Source organism: Pleurodeles waltl, chromosome 12, assembly GCF_031143425.1.
Source record: "Pleurodeles waltl isolate 20211129_DDA chromosome 12, aPleWal1.hap1.20221129, whole genome shotgun sequence".
Lineage (NCBI taxonomy): Eukaryota > Metazoa > Chordata > Amphibia > Caudata > Salamandridae > Pleurodeles > Pleurodeles waltl.
The window spans coordinates 118,666,048-118,678,742 of NC_090451.1; positions in this window are offsets into that span (position 1 = coordinate 118,666,048).

Below are 12,695 nucleotides of genomic sequence, written 5' to 3' on the forward strand. Positions count from 1 at the left end.
GTCCTTCTTTTGCCACTTCTGACCAAAGCTCAAGCTGGCAGCGCCAGTAGAACAACAGAAGTGCAAGAGATTGTCTCTCCAAGATGGAGACACTGGCTCAGACTATGTCACGTGAGAGGTGGAGGGAGACCAAGAGCTGATTATTAGATGCGTGGGGATAAGAGGAACATAACTCAGGTGAACAGATTCTGGATAGTCATGCTACAGCTAGGATCAGCAACGTTACAGGGGAAAGGATAGGAAAATAATTAGGTGACAGAAGTATAGAAGTGGCTACAAGGGGGCGTGTCTCTTAACAGGGCCGAAAGATACACTGAAGGCGAAGGTGAAGTGAAAGAAGAAAGAAAGATCAAAGGAAATCAACAGTGATTGAGAGAAAACTCACAAAGGCAAATTGAGCAAAAGACAGGACCTGGGGAGTTAGACTACTTCAATGCAAATTTACGCCGCAGATGAGAATGACAACTGACCCTTGTCCAGTGGTGCTGAAACAATTTTCAGTGTGGGGGTGCTGCCATCAAAGGGCTTCTGAAAATCCAGGAATCATACAAAGAACAAGTCCTGCAGAATGAGCCACGCACATTCAGAAAGAGTGGTGATGTGTTGGTTACTTATTGGTAATCTTCATTAGCCTTAGTCCATTGCGTCCTTGTGACAGTCATTACAAAGTAAAGTGATGTCACCCTCCAAGAGGAAGAAAGAACAGGAGGATTCTTAAATGCTAGCGCCATGCACCCAACCTGGGTGCCAAGCCCTTGCCAAAGGACTGATGGGAAGGTGGGCAGGATGTAATGTTTGTGACAAGGACAAGATGGACTTAGGGTAATGCAGAGTTCAAAACATTGGTACTCAAATGCAAAACAGAAAATTTATTAAGCGATAATGCTTCACAAATGTATGCCCTGAGGCCCAAGTAACCACCCTAGGAATTTCCTAGATTGTTACTCACTGGAATTCAACCCAGGAGGTGGCCATTCCTCTCGTAGACCATCCCTGACCTGGAAGATTTTCTAAAAAGCCTTGCAAAGCCAGAAAAATTGAAAACTTAATCCACCTACTCAGAGTCATAAAAGTCACCTTCTTGTCTTTTCCAGGCTGTCCAAAAGTCACAAACAAGGAGTCGGTTTTCCTGAACTGCAGAGGCCTGGTGACATAAATGAAAAGAGCTCTTTAAACATCAAGTGTATTCAACAAATGTTCTTCCGGAGAGGAAGGAGAGGGAATGAAAGAAGGAAGAATTATTTCCTAAGATCTATCAAAAATAGACTTAACCTTTGCAGCAAAGGTAGGGCTAGGCCTTAAAGTTACCCCATCTTCCAAAGTATCAAATGAAGAGAGGACAGCATTTTAAGGCTCCCAGCTCCCCAATTGTTCTCAGCAAGGTGATAGCAAACAGGAAAATAACTTTATAGGAGACAATCTTTAATTCTACAGTATCCAGATCCTCAAAGAGATAATATTGCAAAGCCTATAAAAGAGTAGGAAGATTCTGAGTTGGAGAAAAGGGATTTTTCATTGTTCTTACCATTGACAAAAGATCATAACAGTCTAGACACCAAAGAGTGTAACATCGATGAAAGTTCAGAAAAGTCCCTAAAAGCCTTTATCGCAAACCAATGAGCTTTCAGAGTGGAAAGAGATTCAAGTGAAACCCATTCAGAAGAAAATGCAAAATAGCAGACAAACTACAGGTAGGTGCCAAAAGATCATGAGCAGAACATCACGTCTGAAAGGACTTCCAGTTCTTTGAGTAAGACTTCGAAGTAGAAGGCCTGCTGGAGTGCTGAATTAACTCCACTAAGGAAGAGGAAAGACCCTTTGCTAGCAGTCCAGACTTCTCAACCTCCAAAGCGAAAGAGTGAGTTGTAGCAAGAAGGTCAGGGACGTCGTTCTGAGAAGAGACACACTTGAGCAGTACCCAAGGAGGTAGAAGAGCCAGGGGTTCAGAAGAGGAAACCATGACATCTCTGGCCAATCAGGGCCAACAAGAATCAAGTCCCCTCCCCCCTGCTGAGACTTGAAGAGAACCATCTGGATCAATAAAAAGGGGGGGAATGTATAAAGGAGACTTCTCAGCCACTTTATCACCAATACGTCCACTACCTAGGCTCCTTGTTCCGGAAACCTGGATCAGAATCGACAAAGATGAGCATTGTCCTTGTTTGAAAAGAGATCCAGAAAGGGTTTCACAAACTCTTGGCATATCTCTCAAAACAACGACCTGGATAACGTCAACTCCAGCAAATTTGGAAACCTCCAGCTGTCTGCCATCACATTGTCGGTGCCCTTGATGTGTACTGCCGACGTATGCAACAGGTTGATCTCTGCCCAATAGCCCAATTGTTCTGCTATTGCATTGAGGGAGTTTGAATGCATGCTTCACTGCTGGTTAATGTAAAAGACCGCTACCTTATTCTCTGTCTTTACTAGCACATTTTTCTGGGACAGATGATGATGGGAAAACTTCAAAGCCCTGAAGCTTACCATCAACTCCATCTACTTCCATGACCTCCGACTCTCTAGGAAAGACCACTTGAATCGACAGGATCAGACCAACACAGTAGCTCTCCAGCCAGGTTTGCTGGCATCTGTTGCGAGGAATTCAGAAGGATCCAGGTATATTAGTGTCCACTTAGACCAGTGGTCTTCAAACTCTTTAATGCCACATCCACCCAAAGGGAAAAAAAATCATTGGTGCCTCCCCTGTGAATTTTCCAGAATTCTTCTATCAAATTGACACTGTTTAAATATGTCTAGACCTATTTAAACATTGCAGTTAAGTTCTGTTACTGTTTTAAAAATGCAATCAAATACATGACCCCAAATATACTATTCTGGTCAGGCAGGCCTTACTAACCAATTGCAGCGTCATGCTCTGCTGAGTAAACTGATCTCACGGCAGTGAGGAATGCACAGCCCGGGTGGTGCCCGGCGCATGAAAGCGCTCCTTCTTGTGTTGTACGTCTCTTTGCGCAAATGCAAACTCAAATTTCCTGCACTGTGGTCGGTAGGAGAGACATGGGAAGGTGCAGTAGGGAAGGTTTGAGCAACAAACCGTTGGCTATGTTTTGTTGTTACTTTGTTGACATGAGCTAGAGTAATTTAAAGCAGAAGGAACGGCCAGACCTAAAAACAACTCTCTTACCTCCAACGCAGAATAACCACTATAATTAGAATATCTCAAAAGCAGCTGGCCTTGTAAACTTAATGAGCAAGCAAGCCGATGCATTTTGGGTTTTGTTGTAAAAGAATAGAAATCCTATCCATCCTTTCCTTTTCTTCCGGCAACAACCAATGTTACAAAGATATCACAGCACACAGTGACATTGACTGAAAGAAAAAGGCGCTGAGGCTGGCGTGCAGCACTCAACAGCTCTTGTTATTGCAATCCAGACAGGGGACAGAAGGAGAAAAGTATGAAGGAATTGCGATAGTGAGACCGACTCTTCTGTGTATCTGCATGTCATGGAAAAAGGATAACTCTGTCATTCATGGCCAGTTAGCGCAGTTGGTTAGAGCGTGGTGCTAATAATGCCAAGGTCGTGGGTTCGATCCCCGTACGGGCCAAGTTAAGTTTTTTCTCTCAAGTAAACTCTTTTTTTCTCATTTAATCAAACGCTTGTAAATCCATACACTCTGTTGCTCCAGTACACGTTCACTTTCCATTTGTCCTTCTTTTGCCACTTCTGACCAAAGCTGAAGCCGGCAGCGCCAGTAGAACAACAGAAGTGCAAGAGATTGTCTCTCCAAGATGGAGACACTGGCTCAGACTATGTCACGTGAGAGGTGGAGGGAGACCAAGAGCTGATTATTAGATGCGTGGGGATAAGAGGAACATAACTCAGGTGAACAGATTCTGGATAGTCATGCTATAGCTAGGATCAGCAACGTTACAGGGGAAAGGATAGGAAAATAATTAGGTGACAGAAGTATAGAAGTGGCTACAAGGGGGCGTGTCTCTTAACAGGGCCGAAAGATACACTGAAGGCGAAGGTGAAGTGAAAGAAGAAAGAAAGATCAAAGGAAATCAACAATGATTGAGAGAAAACTCACAAAGGCAAATTGAGCAAAAGACATGACCTGGGGAGTTAGACTACTTCAATGCAAATTTACGCCGCAGATGAGCATGACAACTGACCCTTGTCCAGTGGTGCTGAAACAATTTTCAGTGTGGGGGTGCTGCCATCAAAGGGCTTCTGAAAATCCTGGAATCATACAAAGAACAAGTCCTGCAGAATGAGCCACGCACATTCAGAAAGAGTGGTGATGCGTTGATTACTTATTGGTAATCTTCATTAGCCTTAGTCCATTGCGTCCTTGTGACAGTCATTACAAAGTAAAGTGATGTCACCCTCCAAGAGGAAGAAAGAACAGGAGGATTCTTAAATGCTAGCGCCATGCACCCAACCTGGGTGCCAAGCCCTTGCCGAAGGACTGATGGGAAGGTGAGCAGGATGTAATGTTTGTGACAAGGACAAGATGGACTTAGGGTAATGCAGAGTTCAAAACATTGGTACTCAAATGCAAAACAGAAAATGTATTAAGCGATAATGCTTCACAAATGTATGCAGTGAGGCCCAAGTAACCATCCTAGGAATTTCCTAGATTGTTACTCACTGGAATTCAACCCAGGAGGTGGCCATTCCTCTCGTAGACCATCCCTGACCTGGAAGATTTTCCACAAAGCCTTGCAAAGCCAGAAAAATTGACAACTTAATCCACCTACTCAGAGTCATAAAAGTCACCTTCTTGTCTTTTCCAGGCTGTCCAAAAGTCACAAACAAGGAGTCGGTTTTCCTGAACTGCAGAGGCCTGGTGACATAAATGAAAAGAGCTCTTTAAACATAAAGTGTATTCAACAAATGTTCTTCCGGAGAGGAAGGAGAGGGAATGAAAGAAGGAAGAATTATTTCCTAAGATCTATCAAAAATAGACTTAACCTTTGCAGCAAAGGTAGGGCTAGGCCTTAAAGTTACCCCATCTTCCAAAGTATCAAATGAAGAGAGGACAGCATTTTAAGGCTCCCAGCTCCCCAATTGTTCTCAGCAAGGTGATAGCAAATAGGAAAATAACTTTATAGGAGACAATCTTTAATTGTACAGTATCCAGATCCTCAAAGAGATAAAATTGCAAAGCCTATAAAAGAGTAGGAAGATTCTGAGTTGGAGAAAAGGGATTTTTCATTGTTCTTACCATTGACAAAAGATCATAACAGTATAGACACCAAAGAGTGTAACATCAATGAAAGTTCAGAAAAGTCCCTAAAAGCCTTTATCGCAAACCAATGAGCTTTCAGAGTGGAAAGAGATTCAAGTGAAACCCATTCAGAAGAAAATGCAAAATAGCAGACAAACTATAGGTAGGTGCCAAAAGATCATGAGCAGAACATCACGTCTGAAAGGACTTCCAGTTCTTTGAGTGAGACTTCGAAGTAGAAGGCCTGCTGGAGTGCTGAATTAACTCCACTAAGGAAGAGGAAAGACCCTTTGCTAGCAGTCCAGACTTCTCAACCTCCAAAGCGATAGAGTGAGTTGGAGCAAGAAGGTCAGGGACGACGTTCTGAAAAGAGACACGCTTGAGCAGTACCCAAGGAGGTAGAAGAGCCAGGGGTTCAGAAGAGGAAACCATGACATCTCTGGCCAATCAGGGTCAACAAGAATCAAGTTCCCTCCCCCTGCTGAGACTTGAAGAGAACCATCTGGATCAATAAAAAGGGGGGGGAATGTATAAAGGAGACTTCTCAGCCACTTTATCACCAATACGTCCACCACCTAGGCTCCTTGTTCCGGAAACCTGGATCAGAATCGACAAAGATGAGCATTGTCCTTGTTTGAAAAGAGATCCAGAAAGGGTTTCACAAACTCTCGGCATATCTCTCAAAACAACGACCTGGATAACGTCAACTCCAGCAAATTTGGAAACCTCCAGCTGTCTGCCATCACATTGTCGGTGCCCTTGATGTGTACTGCCGACGTATTCAACAGGTTGATCTCTGCCCAATAGCCCAATTGTTCTGCTATTGCATTGAGGGATATTGAATGCATGCTTCACTGCTGGTTAATGTTAAAGACCGCTACCTTATTCTCTGTCTTTACTAGCACATTTTTCTGAGACAGATGATGATGGGAAAACTTCAAAGCCCTGAAGCTTACCATTAACTCCATCTACTTCCATGACCTCCGACTCTCTAGGAAAGACCACTTGAATCAACAGGATCAGTCCAACACAGTAGCTCTCCAGCCAGGTTTGATGGCATCTGTTGCGAGGAATTCAGGAGGATCCAGGTGTATTAGTGTCCACTTAGACCAGTGGTCTTCAAACTCTTTAATGCCACATCCACCCAAAGGGAAAAAAAAACATTGGTGCCTCCCCTCTGAATTTTCCAGAATTCTTCTATCAAATTGACACTTTTTAAATATGTCTAGACCTATTTAAACATTGCAGTTAAGTTCTGTTACTGTTTTAAAAATGCAATCAAATACATGACCCCAAATATACTATTCTGGTCTGGCAGGCCTTACTAACCAATTGCAGCGTCATGCTCTGCTGAGTAAACTGATCTCACGGCAGTGAGGAATGCACAGGCCGGGTGGTGCCCGGCGCACGAAAGCGCGCCTTCTTGTGTTGTGCGTCTCTTTGCGCAAATGCAAATTCAAATTTCCTGCACTGTGGTCGGCAGGAGAGACATGGGAAGGTGCAGTAGGGAAGGCTTGAGCAACAAACCGTTGGCTATGTTTTGTTGTTACTTTGTTGACATGAGCTAGAGTAATTTAAAGCAGAAGGAACGGCCAGACCTAAAAACAACTCTCTTACCTCCAACGCCGAATAACCACTATAATTAGAATATCTCAAAAGCAGCTGGCCTTGTAAACTTAATGAGCAAGCAAGCCGATGCATTTTGGGTTTTGTTGTAAAAGAATAGAAATCCTATCCATCCTTTCCTTTTCTTCCGGCAACAACCAATGTTTCAAAGATATCACAGCACACAGTGACATTGACTGAAAGAAGAGGCGCTGAGGCTGGCGTGCAGCACTCAACAGCTCTTGTTATTGCAATCCAGACAGGGGACGGAATTAGAAAAGTAGGAAGGAATTGCGATAGTGAGACCGACTCTTCTGTGTATCTGCATGTCAAGGAAAAAGGATAACTCTGTCATTCATGGCTGGTTAGCTCAGTTGGTTAGAGCGTGGTGCTAATACTGCCAAGGTTGTGGGTTCGATCCCCGTACAGGCCAAGTTAAGTTTTTTCTCTCAAGTAGACTCTTTTTTTCTCATTTAATCAAACGCTTGTAAATCCATACACTCTGTTGCTCCAGTACACGTTCACTTTCCATTAGTCCTTCTTTTGCCACTTCTGACCAAAGCTCAAGCCGGCAGCGCCAGTAGAACAACAGAAGTGCAAGAGATTATCTCTCCAAGATGGAGACACTGGCTCAGACTATGTCACGTGAGAGGTGGAGGGAGACCAAGAGCTGATTATTAGATGCGTGGGGATAAGAGAAACATAACTCAGGTGAACAGATTCTGGATAGTCATGCTACAGCTAGGATCAGCAACGTTAGAGGGGAAAGGATAGGAAAATAATTAGGTGACAGAAGTATAGAAGTGGCTACAAGGGGGCGTGTCTCTTAACAGGGCCGAAAGATACACTGAAGGCGAAGGTGAAGTGAAAGAAGAAAGAAAGATCAAAGGAAATCAACAGTGATTGAGAGAAAACTCACAAAGGCAAATTGAGCAAAAGACAGGACCTGGGGAGTTAGACTACTTCAATGCAAATTTACGCCGCAGATGAGCATGACAACTGACCCTTGTCCAGTGGTGCTGAAACAATTTTCAGTGTGGGGGTGCTGCCATCAAAGGGCTTGTGAAAATCCAGGAATCATACAAAGAACAAGTTCTGCAGAATGAGCCACGCACATTCAGAAAGAGTGGTGATGCGTTGGTTACTTATTGGTAATCTTCATTAGCCTTAGTCCATTGCGTCCTTGTGACAGTCATTACAAAGTAAAGTGATGTCACCCTCCAAGAGGAAGAAGGAACAGGAGGATTCTTAAATGCTAGCGCCATGCACCCAACCTGGGTGCCAAGCCCTTGCCAAAGGACTGATGGGAAGGTGGGCAGGATGTAATGTTTGTGACAAGGACAAGATGGACTTAGGGTAATGCAGAGTTCAAAACATTGGTACTCAAATGCAAAACAGAAAATTTATTAAGCGATAATGCTTGACAAATGTATGCCCTGAGGCCCAAGTAACCACCCTAGGAATTTCCTAGATTGTAACTCACTGGAATTCAACCCAGGAGGTGGCCATTCCTCTCGTAGACCATCCCTGACCTGGAAGATTTTCTAAAAAGCCTTGCAAAGCCAGAAAAATTGACAACTTAATCCACCTACTCAGAGTCATAAAAGTCACCTTCTTGTCTTTTCCAGGCTGTCCAAAAGTCACAAACAAGGAGTCGGTTTTCCTGAACTGCAGAGGCCTGGTGACATAAATGAAAAGAGCTCTTTAAACATCAAGTGTATTCAACAAATGTTCTTCCGGAGAAGAAGGAGAGGGAATGAAAGAAGGAAGAATTATTTCCTAAGATCTATCAAAAATAGACTTAACCTTTGCAGCAAAGGTAGGGCTAGGCCTTAAAGTTACCCCATCTTCCAAAGTATCAAATGAAGAGACGACAGCATTTTAAGGCTCCCAGCTCCCCAATTGTTCTCAGCAAGGTGATAGCAAATAGGAAAATAACTTTATAGGAGACAATCTTTAATTCTACAGTATCCAGATCCTCAAAGAGATAATATTGCAAAGCCTATAAAAGAGTAGGAAGATTCTGAGTTGGAGAAAAGGGATTTTTCATTGTTCTTACCATTGACAAAAGATCATAACAGTCTAGACACCGAAGAGTGTAACATCGATGAAAGTTCAAAAAAGTCCCTAAAAGCCTTTATCGCAAACCAATGAGCTTTCAGAGTGGAAAGAGATTCAAGTTAAACCCATTCAGAAGAAAATGCAAAATAGCAGACAAACTACAGGTAGGTGCCAAAAGATCATGAGCAGAACATCACGTCTGAAAGGACTTCCAGTTCTTTGAGTAAGACTTCGAAGTAGAAGGCCTGCTGGAGTGCTGAATTAACTCCACTAAGGAAGAGGAAAGACCCTTTGCTAGCAGTCCAGACTTCTCAACCTCCAAAGCGAAAGAGTGAGTTGGAGCAAGAAGGTCAGGGACGTCGTTCTGAGAAGAGACACACTTGAGCAGTACCCAAGGAGGTAGAAGAGCCAGGGGTTCAGAAGAGGAAACCATGACATCTCTGGATAATCAGGGCCAACAAGAATCAAGTCCCCTCCCCCCTGCTGAGACTTGAAGAGAACCATCTGGATCAATAAAAAGGGGGGGAATGTATAAAGGAGACTTCTCAGCCACTTTATCACCAATACGTCCACCACCTAGGCTCCTTGTTCCGGAAACCTGGATCAGAATCGACAAAGATGAGCATTGTCCTTGTTTGAAAAGAGATCCAGAAAGGGTTTCACAAACTCTCGGCATATCTCTCAAAACAACGACCTGGATAACGTCAACTCCAGCAAATTTGGAAACCTCCAGCTGTCTGCCATCACATTGTCGGTGCCCTTGATGTGTACTGCCGACGTATTCAACAGGTTGATCTCTGCCCAATAGCCCAATTGTTCTGCTATTGCATTGAGGGATATTGAATGCATGCTTCACTGCTGGTTAATGTTAAAGACCGCTACCTTATTCTCTGTCTTTACTAGCACATTTTTCTGAGACAGATGATGATGGGAAAACTTCAAAGCCCTGAAGCTTACCATTAACTCCATCTACTTCCATGACCTCCGACTCTCTAGGAAAGACCACTTGAATCAACAGGATCAGTCCAACACAGTAGCTCTCCAGCCAGGTTTGATGGCATCTGTTGCGAGGAATTCAGGAGGATCCAGGTGTATTAGTGTCCACTTAGACCAGTGGTCTTCAAACTCTTTAATGCCACATCCACCCAAAGGGAAAAAAAAACATTGGTGCCTCCCCTCTGAATTTTCCAGAATTCTTCTATCAAATTGACACTTTTTAAATATGTCTAGACCTATTTAAACATTGCAGTTAAGTTCTGTTACTGTTTTAAAAATGCAATCAAATACATGACCCCAAATATACTATTCTGGTCTGGCAGGCCTTACTAACCAATTGCAGCGTCATGCTCTGCTGAGTAAACTGATCTCACGGCAGTGAGGAATGCACAGGCCGGGTGGTGCCCGGCGCACGAAAGCGCGCCTTCTTGTGTTGTGCGTCTCTTTGCGCAAATGCAAATTCAAATTTCCTGCACTGTGGTCGGCAGGAGAGACATGGGAAGGTGCAGTAGGGAAGGCTTGAGCAACAAACCGTTGGCTATGTTTTGTTGTTACTTTGTTGACATGAGCTAGAGTAATTTAAAGCAGAAGGAACGGCCAGACCTAAAAACAACTCTCTTACCTCCAACGCCGAATAACCACTATAATTAGAATATCTCAAAAGCAGCTGGCCTTGTAAACTTAATGAGCAAGCAAGCCGATGCATTTTGGGTTTTGTTGTAAAAGAATAGAAATCCTATCCATCCTTTCCTTTTCTTCCGGCAACAACCAATGTTTCAAAGATATCACAGCACACAGTGACATTGACTGAAAGAAGAGGCGCTGAGGCTGGCGTGCAGCACTCAACAGCTCTTGTTATTGCAATCCAGACAGGGGACGGAATTAGAAAAGTAGGAAGGAATTGCGATAGTGAGACCGACTCTTCTGTGTATCTGCATGTCAAGGAAAAAGGATAACTCTGTCATTCATGGCTGGTTAGCTCAGTTGGTTAGAGCGTGGTGCTAATACTGCCAAGGTTGTGGGTTCGATCCCCGTACAGGCCAAGTTAAGTTTTTTCTCTCAAGTAGACTCTTTTTTTCTCATTTAATCAAACGCTTGTAAATCCATACACTCTGTTGCTCCAGTACACGTTCACTTTCCATTAGTCCTTCTTTTGCCACTTCTGACCAAAGCTCAAGCCGGCAGCGCCAGTAGAACAACAGAAGTGCAAGAGATTATCTCTCCAAGATGGAGACACTGGCTCAGACTATGTCACGTGAGAGGTGGAGGGAGACCAAGAGCTGATTATTAGATGCGTGGGGATAAGAGAAACATAACTCAGGTGAACAGATTCTGGATAGTCATGCTACAGCTAGGATCAGCAACGTTAGAGGGGAAAGGATAGGAAAATAATTAGGTGACAGAAGTATAGAAGTGGCTACAAGGGGGCGTGTCTCTTAACAGGGCCGAAAGATACACTGAAGGCGAAGGTGAAGTGAAAGAAGAAAGAAAGATCAAAGGAAATCAACAGTGATTGAGAGAAAACTCACAAAGGCAAATTGAGCAAAAGACAGGACCTGGGGAGTTAGACTACTTCAATGCAAATTTACGCCGCAGATGAGCATGACAACTGACCCTTGTCCAGTGGTGCTGAAACAATTTTCAGTGTGGGGGTGCTGCCATCAAAGGGCTTGTGAAAATCCAGGAATCATACAAAGAACAAGTTCTGCAGAATGAGCCACGCACATTCAGAAAGAGTGGTGATGCGTTGGTTACTTATTGGTAATCTTCATTAGCCTTAGTCCATTGCGTCCTTGTGACAGTCATTACAAAGTAAAGTGATGTCACCCTCCAAGAGGAAGAAGGAACAGGAGGATTCTTAAATGCTAGCGCCATGCACCCAACCTGGGTGCCAAGCCCTTGCCAAAGGACTGATGGGAAGGTGGGCAGGATGTAATGTTTGTGACAAGGACAAGATGGACTTAGGGTAATGCAGAGTTCAAAACATTGGTACTCAAATGCAAAACAGAAAATTTATTAAGCGATAATGCTTGACAAATGTATGCCCTGAAGCCCAAGTAACCACCCTAGGAATTTCCTAGATTGTAACTCACTGGAATTCAACCCAGGAGGTGGCCATTCCTCTCGTAGACCATCCCTGACCTGGAAGATTTTCTAAAAAGCCTTGCAAAGCCAGAAAAATTGACAACTTAATCCACCTACTCAGAGTCATAAAAGTCACCTTCTTGTCTTTTCCAGGCTGTCCAAAAGTCACAAACAAGGAGTCGGTTTTCCTGAACTGCAGAGGCCTGGTGACATAAATGAAAAGAGCTCTTTAAACATCAAGTGTATTCAACAAATGTTCTTCCGGAGAAGAAGGAGAGGGAATGAAAGAAGGAAGAATTATTTCCTAAGATCTATCAAAAATAGACTTAACCTTTGCAGCAAAGGTAGGGCTAGGCCTTAAAGTTACCCCATCTTCCAAAGTATCAAATGAAGAGAGGACAGCATTTTAAGGCTCCCAGCTCCCCAATTGTTCTCAGCAAGGTGATAGCAAATAGGAAAATAACTTTATAGGAGACAATCTTTAATTCTACAGTATCCAGATCCTCAAAGAGATAATATTGCAAAGCCTATAAAAGAGTAGGAAGATTCTGAGTTGGAGAAAAGGGATTTTTCATTGTTCTTACCATTGACAAAAGATCATAACAGTCTAGACACCGAAGAGTGTAACATCGATGAAAGTTCAAAAAAGTCCCTAAAAGCCTTTATCGCAAACCAATGAGCTTTCAGAGTGGAAAGAGATTCAAGTTAAACCCATTCAGAAGAAAATGCAAAATAGCAGACAAACTACAGGT